Here is a 22,196-nt window from a genome sequence, read left to right as displayed (position 1 = left end):
ACAAACTTTTTTCTTTTTCGAAGAGCTGTGAAGTTCCTACAAAAATAAACATTCCAAAAATGTCAAAACCCCAGGCTGCATTGTAAATTAAGTACAGAATATCTCATGGATATACGATAGATATTTCATTTCTGCTTGCGGAACAACAAATCATCATGATTACGACTAGCAGTTATGACTGGAAAGACAAAACCCACCACTCAGCTTCTGATTTCAATATGGTTTTACTGCTAGATGGGATGGGTAGTTTAATGGTATGGAATTATTTTAAATATAGTGTGGGAGTCATACTTGTATGATGGGTTTTGAATCAGCTTTAAATTTGAAGAGAGACTTTAGCCTGATATTCTTCTTGAAACATGCATCATCGAGCCTACCTAGTGGCAGTGAAGGCAGCAAAGAAGGCATACTCCATTGTGCTGCCCGGAAGAGCTTTTCTGGTAGTGGAGAGCCTCTTACAGTCTGGCCTGAAGAAGGTGGTAAAACTGACAGCAGCTCGCTGTGACCTGTTTGCAAAATATTTTGAATAAAAAAAACACTCGCATCCTCTGGGATCTTGACTCTGCTGTTACAGCAGATGAATCTCAAGGGGTGTCCAGAACACTGTTGAGTGCTGTTATGTTAGATGAGTGTCAGTTAGTAAGACTCAAGAATGTAGACAAGGTGCTTCGATTGGTCAGGACAACCACTGCGGTCTGGACCCTTGTCCCTCTTGGCTGATGAAAAATTGTACGACAGCTAGCTGGGCCAGGGAGGTCATTAATGCCTCCTTGTGAGGAGTGGTGGTCCCTGCCTGCTTGAAGGAGGCAGTGGTAATACCACTCCCCAAGAAACCTTCCCATGATTTGGAAAATCCAAGTAACTATGGACCAGTTGCCAATCTCCCCTTCTTCTTTTTCTTTTTTCGAATTTTTTTTAAAAAACAATTTCAACATAACAAATTATCAATCCAAATAATCAATTGCATTATTCCCCCCTTCTTTTGCCCCCCCTCCCCTAGGACTTCCCTCAGCTCCCCTCTCTGGTTTTTTTGCACATATCATTCTCTGCATATTATAAAATTGTACATATCTTTGCCTTGTCTATCATGTATTCAAATAATAAATTTGTGGATGTTTATTCAAAACCTGCCAAGGAGTGCAAATCATTTTGTTGTCTTTTTAGGTAATTTGTAAAAAGTTCCCATTCTTTGAAGTCACGATTGTCCTTATCACTCAGTTTGTTTGTCAATTTGGCCAGTTCCGCATAGCTCATCAGTTTTTCTTGCCACTGTTCTTTCGTTGGGATTTCCTCATTCTTTCATCCTTGTGCTAACAAGACTCTTGCTGCTGTTGCAGCATACATAAATAAATTCTTTATTTTTCTTGGCAGGTCTTGCCCTACAATCCCTAACAAAAATGCTTCTGGTTGTTTTTACAAATGTCATTTAAATCATTTTTTTCAATTCATTATATATCATTTCCCCCCAAAATTTAGGTTCTCTACATTCCCACCACATATGATAAAAAGTACCTTCTTTTTCTTTACATTTCCAGCATATGTTTGACCCGATTTTGTACATTTTTGCTTTTTGTACTGGTGTGGTATACCAACTGTACATCATTTTCATATAGTTTTCTTTCAATAGAGAACAACCAATCTCCCCTTCTTAGGCAAGGTTCTTGAGTAGGTGGTCACAGACCAGATCCAGGCACTCTTGAAGGAAACTGTTTTTCTAGATCCATTTCAATCAGGATTTAGGCTCAGTTTTGGCACAAAAACTGCTTTGGTTGCCCTGCATGATTGCCTCTGCCAGGAGAGATTGGGGGCGGGATGTATCCAAGTTAATTTTCCTCCATCTCTCAGTGCCTTTGATGCCATTGATGACAGTATCCTTCTGGAGAGGCTGTTTGAGTTAGGAATGGGTGGCACTACTTTGTGATGGTTCCAGTCCTAATTGGATATAGTCATTCCCAGAGGGTGATGCTTGGGGAATGCCCTTTGGCCCCATGAAACCTTCAGTGTAGAATTTACCGAGTCCTAAATTCTGCTGCCAGCTCTGCAGCTCCCCCTCCCCTTTAGAAAGGATATTTGCTTCTACCACAAATTTTACTTTGCCTCTTGGTTGCATCAGATCAGATTATGAAGGAAACTGAATGCAGTTTGATAGACTGATTTCTGAGTAAAGTTGCAGAGTGGGGGAAGTATGGAAAAACGTTTGTGGGTGCAGCATTTCAGGTCAGATTTCAGGTTGGAAGAATAGTCCACTCCATACAACATCCTTGTGCAATTCATAGCCTTCAACCTGTCTAAAATGTATAAGAAATGCAGATGTGAGAGTCCCTTATTGATCCAGTTCCTGCACTTCTGTAATGAGACTTTGACATTCTGGCTAGGAGAAAATGCATTTGAAACAGATCAGGCTTAATAATCAGAGTAGCATGGGATCCTTTCATTAAAGGCAAGTGGATGAACATCTCTCTTTCAGGGAGGCCTAGGACTGAGCTACATGTGACATTAATTATGTCATGTTCTCTTGTGAGAACAATTTTCTCACTCATTTTTGGTCCTTCCTTATATACTGTATATTATATGGGAAGCTTCCCCCCCTATATAGCTCATACAACAGTATCTTTTGACCTCCACTTTGAAAGACTTTGGTTTATACATTTTCCCACTTCCCTTCTGCTGTGTTCTTTGACCTGCTTAACCAAAGCTTCCCAACATCTTGAAGTGCGGATAAGAAAGCTAGTGGAAAATCTCTTTTTAGCTAATGATGAGCAAATTTCCCTTGGCTTGCCATAAAAACCATTCTCCCTCTCCCTCCCTCCCTCTCTCTCTGAAGCTCTGAAGCTCTCTCTCTCTCTCTCTCTCTCTCTCTCTCTCTCTCTCTCGGAAAATGCTAACCCACATAAGATTTGTTCCTGGCTGTGGTTAGTGAGGAGAGCGATTAAAGGCATGTTAGTATGTTCAGATGACATACTAAGCTGAACTATAATAATAATAATAATAATAATAATAATAATAATAATAATAATAATTGTCAGGGTTACTTCCAGATCCGAGCTCACAGAGGATCACGCTAGCCAGCGGTCGTTAAATAAAAGTCTTTATTGAGTTACAGTCTCCATTCTCGAGCTGCTGCGTGCAACCCTACGTCTTATGCTTAGATCAGCGAAGCTCCGTCTGAGTCTCCGCCCCTTGCGCACCAACTTAATATCCTAGCCCTGCTCCACCTTTTCCGCCTGACAGTTCTCCTCTGGGTCCCTCTGCCCCCCTGGGTCTCTTCCTTCCGGGATTCTTCTGACGCTGACCCCCCGGACCCTTCTGTCTCCTTGCGCCGGGCTTTAGGACCTGGCTCCCTTTCCGGGCTGCCTACTGCGCCACCTTCCTGTGCATTTGAACTTGGCGCGCCCGCCCAACCTTCCACTTTCCGTCTAACCGTCACTTCGCTCCCCGATGAAGGTGTGGCCACTCCTGACTCGTGCCCTCCCTCCTGTTGCGAGCTGCCAGCGCTTGCTCCCTGGCGCTCTTCCTCTTTCCTACTCTCTGGCGGTGACGTTGGTCCCGATCTCCAACTGCTCCCCTCTGAGTCCCCTCTGGCTCTTTCTTCCTGGGGTGTCCCCCTAGTCTCCCCCCTTGCCCTGGCCACTGGTGCTCCTTTTTGTGAATCTTCTGATTCACTGGAAAGGCTCGGAGATCTCGGGTCGTCGTCATCACTCATCCTTTCGTCTGCCTCCTCCCCCTCGCTCTCTGTTTCCTCCCTTGCCCTCGCCTCTGCTCCTGAACCCCTGACATCCATCCCCCCCTCGAAGCCCCCTCTTCCCCCCTCCCCTCCTTCCGGTGCGGGAACTGGGTGCTGCAGTGTCAAGGGGACGAATGTCGGGTACAGTTCGCTTCCCGTGGCGGGCCTCCATCCGAAGTCTTCCGGTTCTTCCTCCCTGCTCTCGTCGACGACGGTCACCTCTGCTTCCATCTCTGTGCCGCCGTGCTCGAGACCCTGGTCGTCCCCGAAAACGTCCATGTCCATCTCTCCCTCGCTTCCTTCTGGAGGCGTTGCTCGTCCTGGACCCTCCAGCCACTGTCTGCGCCACTGCTCCTCTGGTCGATCATCCCACCAATACGAGGGTTCTGAAGCAGATCCCGAGGGCGACCCCTCCGGGGAACGGGCGTCTCGTGTCGGTTCCTCATCCGAGTCGAACCCCCGGAACGTGCTGGCTGAAAGCGTGGGCGTGAAAAGCCAGTCGTCGAAAAAGTCCGCTGGCATTGGCCTATGGGGGAAAAGGGCATGAAACTCTTCCTTGAGCAGAGGTTCATCTAAAGCGTAGCCCGGCACCCAGCTGTTGGCACTGGCCGGGGTGCCCTCCTTAGCGAGAAGGTATTCTACCCCCTCTTCCCCCCATCTGGAGTCCAAAATCTCCGTGACTTCGTTGAGGCGCACCTCCTGTGCCACTCCCCGTTGCCTGGTTCCCTCTCGGAGCGGACTCGGCGCCGTTCCGGGTTCCTGAAACCTGTGCGGTGCCTTGTAGGGAGTGAGCACCGATCTGTGGAACACCGGATGCATTCTGGAACCCTCCGGAAGCGCCAGCCTGAAGGCCACCGGGTTGACCTGCTCTTCGACTTGGTAGGGCCCCAGTTGCTTATGCCCTAGTTTCTTCTTGGCCAACGACCTGGCCGGCACTGCGTGGGCTGCTAACCAGACCCAGTCTCCCACATGGATCTCTTCGCCAACTCTTCTGTGTTTGTCTGCCTGCACCTTGTATGCGTGTTTGGCCAGCTCCAGGTGCCGCCGCAGCTGATCGTGGACCTCCTGCAACTCCGACGCGAACGCATCCGCTGTCTGCGGCTCCCCCTCCACCAGTCTTTCCAGTCCCGGGAAGGTTCTGGGGTGCCTCCCGTTGTTGGCGAAGAACGGCGTGACCCCCGTGGACACGTGCTTCGTGTTGTTGTAGGCGAACTCGGCGAGCGGCAGGTAATCCACCCACGTCGCAGGCTGTTGATTCGCATAGCATCTCAGGTACTGCTGCATGATGGCATTGACCCGCTCCGCTTGCCCGTTGGTCTGCGGGTGTCTCGCCGACGCCAGGTTGATCTTGACGTTTAGGAAGCCCATCAGCTTCTGCCAGAAATTCGAGATGAACTGCCGCCCACGGTCGGACAGAATAGACCGTGGCAGACCGTGAACCTTGAACACGTGGTCTATGAACAGTTTGGCGGTTTGTTCCGCCGTGGCCACCTTCGCACACGGGATGAAATGTGCCATCTTGGAGAACAAGTCCACCACCACCAGCACTGCCGTCTTGCCCCTCGAGCTGGGCAGATCCGTGACGAAGTCCAGGGCGACTCTCTCCCATGGCTCGACCGGAGTTTGCAGCGGTTCCAACAGTCCGGCCGGCGGTCTGTGCACTGGTTTGGCCCTCTGACAGGTGTCGCACCTCGCCACATAGTCCGCGACCTCCCCTCTCATTCCGGGCCACCAGAAATCCCTGGCGACTAATTCCACCGTCTTCTCCTTGCCAAAGTGCCCGGCAGTGGGCGCGTCCTGCAGCTGATGCAGTACCTTGGCGCGAAGTTCGTCTCCCGGCACGTAGATGGCCCCTTTGCGGATGAGCAATCCATCTCTCAGCTGGAACCCGTCGGTCGCTGCCGTGCCCCTTTGCATCTCTGCCATCTTTGCTTGCGCGAAGGAGTCATTCTGCAACGCTCGTCGCACCGCCTCCAGGTCCACTGTCGCCGCAGCGCACGCCCACACTGTTGGTGCGAAGATGTGCATGGCGGCCGCTGGCGTGGCGTCCTCCAGATACTGTGACTTACGGGAGAGCGCGTCCGCCATGATGTTGGTGTCCCCCGGGACATACTCTATCCGGAAGTCGAAGTTCGCAAAGAACTCAGCCCAACGTATCTGCCTCTGGTTCAGGAACTGTGCCGTGCGCCAGTGCTCCAGATTCTTGTGGTCCGTGCAGACCTGCACCGTGTGCTTGGCGCCAATCAGGAAGTGCCTCCACGCTTTGAACGCTGCATGAATGGCCAGCAACTCCCTGTCCCAGATGGTGTAGTTCTGTTCGGACTTGCTGAGCTTCCTGGAGTAAAACGCCCCCGGCCGCCAAACCCCCTGCGGGTCTCTCTGCAGCAGGACTGCTCCCACGGCTCTGTCCGAGGCGTCTGTCTCGACCCTCATCGGCCTGCTGGGGTCGACATGCAGCAGCTGCTCTTCCGACGCGAAGAGACGTTTGAGTGCCTGAAAGGACCGCTCCGCCTGTGCTGTCCAGATGAACTTCTTTTTCTTGGAACTGAGCGTGTCCGTGATGGCCGCTGTTTGCATAGCGAAGCCTTTGATGAACTTGCGCTAGAAGTTCGCGAAGCCGACAAACCGTTGGACCTCCTTCCGGTTGCGTGGGCTTTTCCAATCCAACACCGCTCGAACCTTGGCGCTGTCCATGGCGAGCCCCTTGTCAGACAACTTGTAGCCCAGGAAATCCACCTCCGTCACGTCGAATTGGCACTTCTCCAGCTTGGCGTAAAGCCTATGTTGCTGGAGCCTGCTCAGCACTTCCCTGACGTGTCTGTCATGCTCCTGCTGCGATTCCGAAAAGATCAGGATGTCATCCAAGAAGCAGACGCACGTCTTGTAGAGGAGCCCCGCCAACACGTGATGCATGAAAGCTTGAAAAACGTGGGAGCCATTTTGCAATCCAAAAGGCATAACTCTATATTCGTAGGTGCCCAGGGGCGTGAACATGGCTGTCTTCCACTCATCTCCTTCCCGCATGCGAATGAGGTTGTACGCCCCTCGCAGATCTAACTTGGTGAACACGCTGCCCTTGCGTACTTTTGCGAGGAGGTCGTCGATTCGGGGCATGGGGAAGTCCGATGGCTTGGTCACACTGTTCAAAATGCGGTAGTCCACTACGAGTCTTTTTTGGGGCGTGTCTCGCTTCTTCACAAAGAAAACAGGACTGCCCCCCGCTGCCTGGGACTCTCGGATGAAACCGCGCTTCAAATTATGATCTATGAACTCTTTGAGTTCCTGCAGTTCGTCTTCAGACATGGAATACAGCTTCCCTTTTGGGCAGCGCCGCCCCCGGCAGCAGGTCAATTTTGCAGTCATATGGTCTGTGGGGGGGTAGCTTGTCTGCCTCCTTCTCGCAGAAAACCTCCAAAAATTCTGCGTACTTGTGGGGAATCGCTTGCAGCGTGCCTAGCAGCATCTGTGACTCCTCTTGCTCCCCTTCCTGCTGGGGCATGATGCAGTGTTCAGCACAAAAGGAAGAGCCGAAGGTCAGCTGCCTCTGGTACCAAGCCAGCGTCGGGCTGTGCTTGTCCAGCCAACTCATGCCCAATACAATTGGCGTGTCCGAGAGTTGAGTGACGTTGAAGCTGATGATTTCCCTGTGATTTCCAAGCCGCAGCACCATAGGTGGCGTCTGCTTCACCACTTGCCCCCCTAACAGCTCCCTGCCATCCACCGTGACGACCTGCAGGGGCAGCGTGGCAGGCAGCAACTGTATAGCGTGCCGGTCGACAAAGTCCTGCCCTATGAAGTCTGCATTGCTTCCCGAGTCGACGGTGATTGGCACGTCCATGGTGATTCCATTGGGTAGCTGGAGCGATGCGGTGAGCCTCACGACTGGCTTGGGCGGGAGGGGGTCCATGGGCTGTAAACTCTCTGGGGACTGCTTCACTGACACGTCTGGCTGGGCCCCAGTGCCTCTTCCTCCAGCCAGACATCGTCGTTTCCCTGCTGTGGTTCTCCGTGCTGCGTTGCTGCAGTCACCATTGCTGAGGCTGCAGTGTGCTTGTGGAGCCTCCGGGGACACTCTTTCGCCATATGCCCTGGATCCTCGCAGATATAACACTTCCTGGTCCCTCTAGGAGGCTTCGCTTTCACTGCTGCCGGTGCTAGGGCTCTGGCTGCTGACTGAGCCCTTGCACTCCCAACCTCCATCGGTTCCACCCCTCCCCCTGTTGGAGGCGTGGATTGCGCACGCGCTGCTTCTCTGGGAAGGAAGGAGGAGCCCCTGGCTGGTTCGCGCCCGCTGCGCCCTTCGTCCCTGCTCCACGGACGTTCTTCCAGCCGCACCCCCACCGCCAGCGCCCTCTGAACGATCTCCTGCGTGGTCCGGGGTCTCTCCCCCCTCGCAATCTCATCTTTAACCGAGTTGTGCAAGCCCTCCCAAAAAAGGTCTCTGACAGGAGCCGAATCTCTGTCCCATTCCAGGGCACTGACCAAAGCGAAAAAGCGGGCATGATACTGCCTTACGCTGGCCCTCCCTTGCCTTAGTCCATGCACCTCCTTTCGGGCAAGATCCACGTCAATGCTTGATAAAAAACAGCCATCCATCGCTTTAATAAAGGCGTCTGCATTTTGGAGCGCAGGATCCTTATCTCTCCACAAATTGCGCAGCCATGCTTTTGCGTCTCCATGCAAATGGGACATGATGAACCCCACTTTCTCTTGTTCATCTCTAAAGTCTTTGTGCAGTAGTTGCAGTGCACACATTACGTCTGCTCTAAAGTTGGGGTACTGTTGCAAATTCCCATCGAAGTGCGAGACCAGACCGCGTGTGCGTCTCCCCAACCCAATCCCCTCTGATTTGGGTGTCTGTTGCCCTTGCTTCGTAAGCACTTCCAACCTGACCTGGAGATCCCTGTAGGCGGCAGCTGCGTCCTCCTCTCTCTTCCTGGACGCCAGCGCCTCGGCATTCAGTCGTGACACTGCTTCTCTCAGTTCCGCTATTTGCTGTTCGGCCGTCATAGCGTCTGCCGTTCGTGAGCTCTCTAGTAGGCACCCGCTTTCTCTCCTCTCCGTGAGGCCGTGGATGCCCACAATTTAATGAGACGGAGCTTACTGTCAGGGTTACTTCCAGATCCGAGCTCACAGAGGATCACGCTAGCCAGCGGTCGTTAAATAAAAGTCTTTATTGAGTTACAGTCTCCATTCTCGAGCTGCTGCGTGCAACCCTACGTCTTATGCTTAGATCGGCGAAGCTCCGTCTGAGTCTCCGCCCCTTGCGCACCAACTTAATATCCTAGCCCTGCTCCACCTTTTCCGCCTGACAGTTCTCCTCTGGGTCCCTCTGCCCCCCTGGGTCTCTTCCTTCCGGGATTCTTCTGACGCTGACCCCCCGGACCCTTCTGTCTCCTTGCGCCGGGCTTTAGGACCTGGCTCCCTTTCCGGGCTGCCTACTGCGCCACCTTCCTGTGCATTTGAACTTGGCGCGCGCGCCCAACCTTCCACTTTCCGTCTAACCGTCACTTCGCTCCCCGATGAAGGTGTGGCCACTCCTGACTCGTGCCCTCCCTCCTGTTGCGAGCTGCCAGCGCTTGCTCCCTGGCGCTCTTCCTCTTTCCTACTCTCTGGCGGTGACGTTGGTCCCGATCTCCAACTGCTCCCCTCTGAGTCCCCTCTGGCTCTTTCTTCCTGGGGTGTCCCCCTAGTCTCCCCCCTTGCCCTGGCCACTGGTGCTCCTTTTTGTGAATCTTCTGATTCACTGGAAAGGCTCGGAGATCTCGGGTCGTCGTCATCACTCATCCTTTCGTCTGCCTCCTCCCCCTCGCTCTCTGTTTCCTCCCTTGCCCTCGCCTCTGCTCCTGAACCCCTGACAATAATAATAATAATAATAATAATAATAATAATAATAATAATAATAATTTACTTATACCCCGCCCATCTGGCAGGGCTTCGCCAGCCACTCTGGGCGGCTTACAAAAAAATATTAAAATACTGTAATACATCAAACATTAAAAGCTTCCCTAAACAGGGAACTTTTGCTTAACTCTGCATGCTCTGGTTATCTCCCGCTTGGACTACTGCAATGCGCTCTACTTGGGGCTACCTTTGAAGGTGACCCGGAAACTACAACTAATCCAGAATGCAGCAGCCAGACTGGTGACTGGGAGCGGCCGCCAAGACCATATAACACCGGTCTTGAAAGACCTACATTGGCTCCCAGTACGTTTCCGAGCAGAATTCAAAGTGTTGGTGCTGACCTTTAAAGCCCTAAACGGCCTCGGTCCAGTATACCTGAAGGAGCGTCTCCACCTCCATCGTTCTACCCGGACACTGAGGTCCAGCGCCGAGGGCCTTCTGGCGGTTCCCTCATTGCGAGAAGCAAAGCTACAGGGAACCAGGCAGAGGGCCTTCTCGGTAGTGGCGCCCTCCCTGTGGAACGCCCTCCCACCAGATGTCAAAGAGAACAACAACTACCAGACTTTTAGAAGACATCTGAAGGCAGCCCTGTTTAGGGAAGCTTTTCATGTTTGATGTATCACAGTATTTTAATATTCTTTTGGAAGCCGCCCAGAGTGGCTGGGGAAACCCAGCCAGATGGGCGGGGTATAAATAATAAATTATTATTATTATTATTATTATTATTATTATTATTATTATTAACTCAGTTCAGCAAGGTGGTAAAAAGAACTGGAAAGGAGCAGAATAGCTGTGAGCCCCTCTCTTGGAGCCTGCAAGCTCTTGTGGTATAAAGGTAAATGGACCCCTGACCATTAGGTCCAGTCGTGACCGACTCTGGGGTTGCGGCGCTCATCTCCCTTTATTGGCCGAGGGAGCCAGTGTACAGCTTCTGGGTCATGTGGCCAGCAGGAATAAGCAGCTTCTGGTGAACCAGAGCAGTGCACGGAAACGCCTTTTACCTTCCCACCAGAGCGGTACCTATTTATCTACTTGCACTTTTGATGTGCTTTCGAACTGCTAAGTTGGCAGGAGCAGGGACCGAGCAACAGGAGCTCACCCTGTTGCGGGGATTCGAACCACCAACCTTCTGGTCAGCAAGTCCTAGGCTCTGTGGTTTAACTAACAGCACCATCCGCATCCCTCTTGTGGTATAGATTTGACTTATTGTGTCATGCGGCCCAGGTCACGATGTCTCAGCCTGGCTTACAGGGCTGTTGTGAGAATCCTGTGAAGAGGGGGAGAACCATCTATGATGCCTTGAGGTCCATGGAGGAAAGGTGGGATAGAAATGAAGTAATAAAGTAAAACAAATAAATAAAACCTGGTGATGCTTAGGAGTGCCACATCCAGTTCACAAGAAGGTCAGAAGTCTTCTCCTGTCTCTAGGAAGTTATCCCTGGCATCAGTTGTAACCTTCTCTGTCTCTGTAGGTTTTTTTCTTGCTTGGGAAGAAGGGTGCACTGACAGAGAGACCTGGCTAGCAGTTGAGATGAACTTGAATTTGAAATGGACCTGAGTTCAGGGGGGGCTGGGCCTAGTTTGAACCAGGAAGAGGTATTTTTGGGTTGCAGGAATTTGCGGATTCATTCTGTCACTGGTAAAGCACAGAATGCTGTCCTTTTTTTTAAAAAAAAAAAGATATTTATTGAATTTTCACAAATTATAAAGTCGAACACAATACAAACAAACACACATAAAAACAAACAAGTATAATTTCAAAACCTTATTCTCTTAAAACCTACTTCACCGACCTCCTCATACCTCCCCTTTCTGCATTCCAATTTCAAATATTTCTTTCAGCAAATCCTCACCCTTAATTTAATCTAATTGTAATCCTTTCTTTTCCTTTGACCTAATCTTTACAGCTGTAGTTCGCTTACTTCTATAGCCGCAACATTTTAACACTCATTAATTTTACAATGTCTCTTAAGATAGATCTTAAATTTCTTCCAATCTTCTTCCACTGTCTCTTTTCCCTGGTCTCGGATTCTGCCAGTCATTTCTGCCAATCCCATATAGTCTATCACCTTCATCTGCCATTCTTCCAGGGTGGGTAGATCTTGTGTCTTCCAATACTTTGCAATGAATATACTTGCTGCTGTTGTAGCATACATAAAGAATGTTCTGTCCTTCTTTGGCACCAATTGGCCGACAATACCCAGGATAAAGGCCTCTGGTTTCTTAAGGAAGGTATATTTAAATACCTTTTTCATTTCATTATATATCATTTCCCTTCACCACATGACGCCATTGGTCCATCTAGCCTAGCATTACCTCCTTTGATTGACAACAAGTAATCAGGATCTGAAGCAGAGCAGAGAGAGGGTCTTCGACAGTTCTGATCCCTGATCCTTTTAACTGCACATGGCAGGGATCACAACTGAACTTTGTTCCTTTAGAGCAAGCCTGTCCGACAGGTTGATCGTGATCTACCGGTCAACCATGGGCTGCTCCTGGTCGATCCTGGTCAAAAAAAAAAGCTCAACAACTCTGGTCAATCCAATGGGTAGATCACTGCCAATTTTTATATATAGTGGTTGTAGATCACAGTCTCTTAGAAGCTGGACAGCCCTGTTGTAGATCATGTCTCCTTTTCACAAGCAAAATGCCCCAAAATGGTCTCCCACGGGAGGTAATAATAATTATTATTATTTATATCCTGCCCATCTGGCTGAGTTAACAGGTCAGTGCAAGTAGATAAATACCGTAGGTATCACTGTGGTGGGAAGCTAGACGGCATTTCCGTGTGCTCTGGATTCCGTCACGGTGTCCCGTTGTCCCAGAAGCTACTGTTAGGACCATCATGAGACGTCCACCAGCTTCCAACCAGGGATACCAGCAGCCTTCAAGGAAGCAAACTTGCCTTATTATTGCTCCCTAGAATCCGACTGCCAGACGATTGCCTCCTTCCATTCACCACTTTGCCTCCTCCAAGTGGGAGAAACCTGGGCAGTGCTGAATGTCACATCCATTGCCAGGTGTGTATGCTGCTAGAAATAAAAAAGGGCTTTCCCCTTGGCCTGCCTTTATATCCACTCAGTTGCCAAGTGCTTTTGTGACATCACAAGAAACCCACAGCCAATGGCAACAGCTGGGGAGGCATCATCTTCATTGCTTTGAGCCTCACAATGGCAGGTGGACCTATCGGTGATTGTGTGCTTGTTTATTCAGGATGCGGATGGCACTGTGGTCTAAACCACTTAACCTCTTGGGCTTGCCAATCAGAAGGTTAGCAGTTCGGATCCCCACAACAGGCTGAGCTCCCATTGCTCTGTACCAGCTCCTGCCAACCTAGCAGTTCAAAAACACGCCAGTGCAAGTAGATAAATAGGTACTGCTGTGGCGGGAATGTAAACAGTAATTCCGTTGCTCTGGTTTCTGTTGTGGTGTCCTGTTGTGCCAGAAGCAGTTTAGTTCCTGCTGGACACATGACCCGGAAAAGCTGTCTGTGGACAAATGCCAGCTCCCTTGGCCTGAAAAGCGAGATGAGTGCCGCAACCCAGTAATAATAGTAGTAGTTATTATTATTATTATTATTATTATTATTATTATTATTATTATTATTTAGTATTTATACTCCAGCCATCTGGCTGGGTTTCCCCAGCCACTCTGGGCAGCTTCCAACAAAATATTAAAATACAATAGTGTATTAAACATTAAAAGCTTCCCTAAACAGGGCTGCCTTCAGATATCTTCTAAAAGTCTGGTAGTTGTTTTTCTCTTTGACATCTGGTGGGAGGGTGTTCCAAGGGGTGGGTCCCACTACCGAGAAGGCCCTATGCCTGGTTCCCTGTAGCTTTGCTTCTCGCAGTGAGGGAACTGCCGGAAGGCCCTCGGTGCTGGACCTCAGTGTCCGGGCAGAACGATGGGGGTGGAGATGCTCCTTCAGGTTTACTGGGCCGAAGCCGTTTAGGACTTTAAAGGTCAGCACCGACACTTTGAATTGTGCTCAGAAACATACTGGGAGCAAGTGTAGGTCTTTTTGTGGACTCTCCTTCCTTGGTGGCTTCTAAGAAGAGGTTGGACATCCATCTGTCATGGATACTTCAGCTGAGATTTCAGCATTGCAGGGGGGTTGGGCTAGTTAACCCTTCGGGTCCCTTCCAGCTCTACAGTTCTATGATTCTTTTATTCTAAGAACCCAAAGCTATGGTTCAGCTGCCTGCCAATACAAAGGCTTGTCTTATTTTTCCTCCCAGTGACAGAGGAGGCAAATTCGAATTTGGTGAAGGATAAATATGGTGTAAGGAAAAGGTAAAGGGACCCCTGACCATTAGGTCCAGTTGTGGCCGACTCTGGGGTTGCAGCGCTCATCTCACTTTATTGGCCGAGGGAGCCGGCGTACAGCTTCCGGGTCATGTGGCCAGCATGACTAAGCCGCTGCTGGCGAACCAGAGCAGCACACGGAAAGGCCGTTTACCTTCCCACCGGAGTGGTACCTATTTATCTACTTGCACTTTGATGTGCTTTCGAACTGCTAGGTTGGCAGGAGCAGGGACCGAGCAACGGGAGCTCACCCTGTTGCGGGGATTCGAACCGCCGACCTCCTGATCGGCAAGTCCTAGGCTCTGTGGTTTAACCCACAGCGCCACCTGCGTCCCAACTAATATGGTGTAACTTGTACCTTTTTTTGGAAGGGGTTGCCTTTATTTGTTTTTAAATGCGCATGCATCAGATAACTAAATAATGTTTTGCTATCAGAACTTGGGCCTTTTTCGTATGCATAAAACAAATGATTCAAAGGTATTCATTAGAAGGCCTGGGAAAAGGGATAAGAAAAGGCTGTGTTCAGTGATACTTACCTCTGCTGTTACGTTTCTGTTCCATTGCACCAGCTCTTTCATAGCTTCCGGTGCCCATGCTCAGTGTCACATTGAGAAAAGACCAGAGCAGCTTAGTGCAGGCCACAGTTTGCCACGCTAATTGACTGATGGCGACTCCATTACACAGCAGTCTTTCTGCATCTTTCATTTATCGGGTTTGCCCAAGAGGGAAGGGCACTTTCCTTCGAGAGGCTATGTAAGCCGAGTGCCACATTATGGGGGGACATTTCAAGCTGTAATCAGAGGTCTGCTCCTCAGTCGACATTTAATGGAGACTATTAACAAAATGTTCTCAATGGGATCCTAAATAATATGCCTGCAATAATTGCAATTATGGCGCCAAGTGGAATGGTTCCATTCATGTGTGAAACAAGGAAATCAGCATGCCTGCAAAGATGTGATGCTTTGCATTGCATTATAAGCAATTCAGCTTTTTCTTTTGAAAACGAAAGGTTCCAAACCCAAGCGCCAGAAGCGTATGGGGCCCCCCAAAAGCCCAGTCTGATGACCCACCAGCCTGATCTATGGCTCTAAGAACTTGAGTAAGGATGGAGTTGCGAAGGCTGCTGTGAGTTTTCATAGAACTGGTGCCATGGGAGTTCTGAGCCCTTGAGACTGCTGGGTGCTGGTCAGTGTGGTGTAGTGGTTAAGAGCGGTAGACTTGGAATCTGGTGAACTGGGTTCGATTCCCCGCTCCTCCGCATGCAGCTGCTGGGTGACCTTGGGCCACTCACACTTCTCTGAAGTCTCTCAGCCCCACTCACCTCACAGAGTGTTTGTTGTGGGGGAGGAAGGGAAAGAAGATTGTTAGCCACTTTGAGACTCCTTACAGTAGTGATAAAGCAGGATATAAAATCCAAACTCCTCCTCCTACTTCTCCTCCTCCTCTTCTTCTTCTTTTGCAACAGTGAAGTTTATAAGGAACTAAGGCTCATTCTCCCTCCAGTGGATACTGGAAATACTTATCAGACACTGGGATCCTATAAACTCACCACTAGTACAATTAAGTATATTTGACAGATTCTGATTTAATATATTAAATATGAAATGAAATTGTATGGTTGTGTACAATGTAGGGCCACAGCTATGTAAGGATAAGTAGCTGTAATGACAATGATAAGTAGCTGTAATGACAACCCATGTCACCCAGGGCCAGTGTGGTGTAGTGGTTAAGAGTGGTAGACTCGTAATCTGGGGAACCGGGTTCGCTTCCCTGCTCCTCCACATGCAGCTGCTGGGTGACCTTGGGCCAGTCACACTTCTGTGAAGTCTCTCAGCCCCACTCACCTCACAGAGTGTTTGTTGTGGGGGAGGAAGGGAAAGGAGAATGTTAGCCGCTTTGAGACTCCTTCGGGTAGTGATAAAGCGGGATATCAAATCCATACTCCTCCTCCTCCTTCTCCTCCTCTTCTTCTTCTTCACTGCTCAGCAGCAATTGTAACCATTCATAGGAGCTGTTTGAACAAGTGGAGGCTTCCACGAAGGGGCACTGGGAGGCAATTTTCCATTATTCCTTCTTCCTTCTGCAGCCTTTGCCCCCATCCCCAAATCTGATCCGAGGGTTGGGGAAACCTTTGAGACGCCATTTGGTGGGAGCAACAGAAGTGGCACTGAGAAAGGTGGAATTTGCAAAAACTGCAAACGAGACTCCTTGAGACAATGCACATTTGTGAACATAGCAAGATCCACCCTGATACAGTGCAGGCAAGCATAGAATAGTTCTTTGGCAGGGGAAACCTACGCTGGAGCTATGGTCTGCTCCTATACCTTCTCCCCAAATGAACAACATGGCCAGTGATCTAGAGACACCTAAATGTGCCCTTTAAAAAGCGAGAGAATGAGAATAACTGGAGGGAATCTGTGGAGGCTCGGCCAGAAAGCGAGTTATTGTGACTGAACTGCATGACGGCTGCTGCAAATGAATGAGTTTTCTCCAGATATTCCACAAATCAAAGTACTATATCATGTTTTTACTACTGAGTAATCTCTTCGGATTCACTGCATGTAGGTGAACAAGATTTATATGCTCTTTCTTTGATCTACAAGGTTAGCAACATGTGCAAGATATATGTACATGTGAAAAACTATGTATATAAAATAGGCATAATTCTTTTGTAGTAATGCCTGTTGCGAACACCATGTTGTCTTCACATTATTAGTAGCAGAAGCACAGCATGAAACAAAGAGGATGCTCAGATAAAAGATGAGCTCACTTACGCTCATTAAACGCTAATTTAGGATTGCTATTAACTTTGCTGGGAGAAGGATAGTGTTCAAAAGGCCCTGTTCAGTTTCCCAATATTAGTATCTCTACTGTTTACTATTACTGTAAAGCAGAATAAATGTGCACAGTTAATGCAAATTACAAGGCTGCATACATAGTGAAAAGGAGGCTGCTGTATGAACTTTTTTTTTTTTAAAAAAGGATAGATTTTCCAGATCAGACTTCAGATATAGTTACAATATTTCATTGATGTTTTTATTTTTCATCACATGTGTATTCCACCCTTCCTCCAGGGAGCTCGAGGCAGTGCTTTTGGGACCAATAAGAAGTTCAGGCTAGTTCAAGGGTCAAATCCTGTTTACGGCTGTGACTGCCAAGGGTTGGAGGAGAACCAGCACTTCTATCCTGTTTACAAGCCAAATGAGACATGGCCACCCCGACATCTAGCAGCAGCAATCCATGCGCTAAAGTCCATGCATCGATTGCATACCCTCCTTCATTGCTCCAATGAAAATTGGGACGTCCCATTCCGTAATGATAACTTTACTATTTATACCCCACACTTCTTATTGGGTTGCCCCAGCACTCTGGGAAGCTTCCAACATATATAAAAGCATTAGAAAAACCATTAAGCATTAGAAAAACTTCCCTATACAGGATTGCCTTCAGATGCCTCAGGGGTTGAATAACACCCAGGGCCGGACTTAGGTTTGATGAGGCCCTAAGCTACTGAAGGTAATGGGGCCCTTTATATGTCCAGCTGTCCTTCGTCAACAACAAATTGATATTGTTTTTTTGTGTTGAATGGGCATTAGAAAACACTGCTAATAACAAGGCCAGTGGAAGTGGTGGTATTCCAGCTGAACTATTTAAAATTTTAAAAGATGATGCTGTTAAGGTGCTACACTCAATATGCCAGCAAGTTTGGAAATCTCAGCAGTGGCCAGAGGATTGGAGATCAGTCTACAACAAAATCCTAAAGATGGCCAGTGCCAAAGAATGCTCCAACTACCGCACAATTGCACTCATTTCACAAGCTAGCAAGGTTATGCTTAAAATTCTACAAGGAAGGCTCAAGCAGTATGTGGACCGAGAACTCCCAGAAGTGCAAGCTGGATTTTGAAGGGGCAGAGGAACCAGAGACCAAATTGCAAACATGCGCTGGATTATGGAGAAAGCTAGAGAGTTCCAGAAAAACATCTACTTCTGCTTCATTGACTACGCAAAAGCCTTTGACTGTGTTGACCACAGCAAACTATGGCAAGTTCTTAAAGAAATGGGAGTGCCTGATCACCTCATCTGTCTCCTGAGAAATCTCTGTGTGGGACAAGAAGCTATAGTTAGAACTGGATATGGAATAACTGATTGGTTCAAAATTGGGAAAGGAGTATGACAAGGCTGTATATTGTCTCCCTGCTTATTTAACTTATATGCAGAATTCATCATGCAAAAGGCTGGACTGGATGAATCCCAAGCTGGAATTAAGATTGCCAGAAGAAATATCAACAACCTCAGATATGCAGATGACATAACCTTGATGGCAGAAAGTGAGGAGGAATTAAAGAACCTTTTAATGAGGGTGAAAGAGGAGAGTGCAAAATATGGTCTGAAGCTCAACATCAAAAAAACCACTGGTCATGACCACTGGTCCCATCACTTCCTGGCAAATAGAAGGGGAAGAAATGGAGGCAGTGAGAGATTATACTTTCTTGGGCTCCATGATCACTGCAGATGGTGACAGCAGCCATGAAATTAAAAAGACGCCTGCTTCTTGGGAGAAAAGCAATGACAAACCTAGATAGCATCTTAAAAAGCAGAGGCATCACCTTGCTGACAAAGGTCTGTATAGTTCAAGCTATGGTTTTCCCAGTAGTGAAGTATGGAAGTGAAGCTGGACTATAAAGAAGGCTGATCACCGAAGAATTGAATTATGGTGCTGGAGGAGACTCTTGAGAGTCCCACAAAGATCAAACCTATCCATTCTGAAGGAAATCAGCCCTGAGTGCTCACTGGAAGGACAGATCCTGAAGCTGAGGCTCCAATACTTTGGCCACCTCATGAGAAGAGAAGACTCCCTGGAAAAGACCCTGATGTTGGGAAAGATGGAGGGCACAAGGAGAAGGGGACAACAGAGGACAAGATGGTTGGACAGTGTTCTCGAAGCTACCAGCATGAGTTTGACCAAACTGCGGGAGGCAGTGGAAGACAGGAGTGCCTGGCGTGCTCTGGTCCATGGGGTCACAAAGAGTTGGACATGACTAAACAACTAAACAACAACATTAGGTATCTCAAGCCATTTGCACATAACAAATATGTATTTTATCAAAGTAATTGTAGAACTGAAATACAGTTAAGAAGAAGTACAGTCTATTAATAGTGAAATACACACTGTCGCTGTATTTAGCTTTTATTTTATTTTTATCTTATATTTTGTAAATATACATCCAGTTTTTTTCCCCTTTAATTTTTTTGGGGGGGCCTCAAGAGAGCGGGGCCCTAAGCTATAGCTTGTTTAGCTTATATGTAAATGTGGCACTGATAACTCCATAGCTTCCAACATTCCTTAGGACATCCTAAGCAAAAGTGGGACATTCAAATCAGAAACCAGGATGATGTCTCTAAATCAGGGACGTCCCTGGAAAATAGGGACACTCGGAGGGGCTGCAATTGTAGCGGGGGATCCAGAATGCTGAAGGAATAGGACTACATTATGTAATAGGCAGTAATGTATGAGGATACCCATGGCAAGAAATAAATGTGAGCTGGGCTGAATCAAAGTAACCAGTCACAGTTCAATGTTCTGCATGTCACTACACCTCAGAATAGGAAGCACCCATTCATTCACTTCTGTATCAGGCTAGGATTATGTACATACACAATGGGAATGTGGTGTAATATAACATTACTTAAACACTGGAGTTAAATACATTAGTGCCCCTTGGAGCCTCTGAATTGCTGCTTTACCTTTAATTATTTTGTTTTTCAAATATTGGATCATGGTATTTTATTACCGGGATGGTTGTGTAAAGTGACTAATAAGCTTAAAAATAACAATCCTGACTAAAAGGACTGCGTCCAAGTAACTGAGTTCCTGGCCTGCTATAATATATTGTTATGATTTTTAAAAAATATTGCTGCAAGAGATATTAATGACAAACCTGGTGTTGAAATGATTATTCGCTGTGGGTTGCAACTTTTACAAAATTCGTAGATTCTTCAAAAGAATTATTTTTCAATTATTCATATGAAAAGCATTTTCAATTTTTGCCAAAGGGATTGTTTATAACATTTCCTGGGCCTTCCCATCTCGTGCCCCTCTCCTGGTGTGCACTTTCCAGTGCGGATATATATATACAGAACCCCACAATATGATCTGCGAATTGATCAAAGGTTTATGCAGAACTATGGAAGACTGGAATGTTTGAGTGCATGTCTCTGCAAACAGTATTGAAATGCATTTGCCTTACACTGCTAAAGCCATACAGATGAGTTTAACGTTGTTCCTGTGTTGGTTGGAGCACTGAGTCAGACAAAAGAACAGGAATTTGGAAAAAATATTCAGCAAAAATTTAGCAGATCCTTGTAATCTTTTTGTGGATTCCTCTGACTTCTGTCATTGGGATCAGTGGTTCAGATACACTTACTACGATGAGTCTCAAGGAGAGATCTATAGGTCCATTGAACACCTACATAAAATGAGTTATGAGCATTATAGAGCAGGTCAACCCTGTGTCCTTTAGCAATTGCTTGAAGGAATACCGTAATGCGATATGTGGAAGACATCCCATTGGGGTTTTAGAAAATGCTATCAAAGAGCTCCAGAAGAATGGAATGAACATAAGCTTCTCATTTTTTGAATTATGCCCAGTCAAGCCAGTGTTGAAACTGGCAAGAAAGCTCAGTGAATTATGCAGCAGAAGTGCTAATGGTCTACTCAGCTTCTGACTACTCAGGGAAGACACCTACACACCCAGTGGGGTCTCAGCCCTGCCCTTACAAAGATACAGTTCCTGGTCTTTGGGTATACAGTGGTACTTTGGTTCTCAAACTTAATCCGTTCTGGAAGTCTATTCCAAAACCAAAGCATTCCAAAACCAAGGCACGCTTTCCCATAAAAAGTAATGCAAAACAGATTAATCCATTCCAGACTTTTAAAACAACCCCTAAAACAGCAATTTAACATGAATTTTACCATCTAGCAAGACCATTGACCCATAAAATGAAAGCAATAATCAGTGTACTGTACTATAAAATAAATAAGACAGTATTGTAGATGATAAAAAATAAAATTAATTTTTTCTCTTACCTGCACTGATGATAGTCATTGTTTTGATGGGTGGCTTTTATCTATTTCTGCAGCCACACAATCAATCAATCAATCAATCAGTAGCTGAACTGGGTTCCACACAGTCACAAAAACAAATTAACCAAAAAAGCCACAAAAACAAAAATGCTAAAATAAATAGCAAAAACAAAAGTGCCAAACTTAATCCATTCCTCAAGTCCGTTTGACTTCTGAAATGTTTGAAAACCAAGGTGCAGCTTCTGATTGGTGCAGGCACCCTGAAAACAATAGCTGACAACCACATGGGACATTTGGCTTCCAAAAAACATTCGAAAACCAGAACACTTACTTCCAGGTTTTCAGCATTTGAGAACCAAGGCGTTTGAGTACCAAGGTACCACTGTATTGAAACCTCAAACTAATAGAAGTCTTCTTTTTCTAGGAGGTGTAGTCCTTTCTTAGTTACAATATATTTTAAAATGCTCCCTTGTTTACGACAAGGGAAGGAAGGCTGGTGTCAAAATGTTGTGACTTCCAAAAGCCAGCGGCTATAAAGGGATGGTGGCAGACAATCCCCTCATAGATACAACATGTAAAAGCATTTACCACATCCCGGATTTGCACTCTGCAGACCTGCGCACATGTACTCTGCTTTCAGAATAGTTTTGTAAGTTGCAAGCAGACAAGGGTGGAAGCTTTTTAATAAAAATGCATTTGTGAGAGATCCTGTATCAGAATATAATAAAACTCCAGTATAGTCAGTATACTATCCATGTTGTACAACAAATATCTTCTGTTTTAGTTGACAACTTCCTGCGATAGGCATATAGTCACATGAAGGAATTTATTAGAAATGTGGTGCTTGGTTTTGTTTTCGGAGCCTTTGTGTCCATGGAAGACTTTGAAATCTTTGGGTGGGAAAGTCACCAGTACTGTAAATATAAATGAAATGGTTCAGCAAGCATTTTTGGCCAGTTAAACATCCTTGTACTGCATTCTGTATGTTGCAATATTGACTCTCAGTTTCATCTGGTATTTTCCATTCCATTGGAGTAGTTGTGTTTTTTATTTTTATTTTTTTTAAAAAAGAGTAAGTGCATATATATTCTGCCTCCAAGAAAGAGCAAGTTATACACACAGAAAATCAACAACTCTTCAGGAGAAGAAAGGAAAGCAATTCGGATTTGACTGTGA

General features: G+C 47.2%; 1 pseudogene across 1 annotated transcript; it reads left to right on the top strand.

Annotated features, from left to right (window-relative positions):
* Positions 1-359: 359 nt before the first annotated feature.
* On the top strand, positions 360-21,840 carry LOC309542641 (protein MEMO1 pseudogene; annotated as a pseudogene). The gene is made up of 3 exons: positions 360-479; positions 19,991-20,738; positions 21,805-21,840. The product of its transcript is annotated as a protein MEMO1 pseudogene (transcript).
* The last annotated feature ends 356 nt before the right edge of the window (positions 21,841-22,196 follow it).

This window comes from Podarcis vaucheri, assembly GCF_965113315.1.
Source record: "Podarcis vaucheri genome assembly, chromosome: 11".
Lineage (NCBI taxonomy): Eukaryota > Metazoa > Chordata > Lepidosauria > Squamata > Lacertidae > Podarcis > Podarcis vaucheri.
Note: the sequence above shows the minus strand (reverse complement) of the source record. Positions and strands in the feature narration are given on the sequence as shown.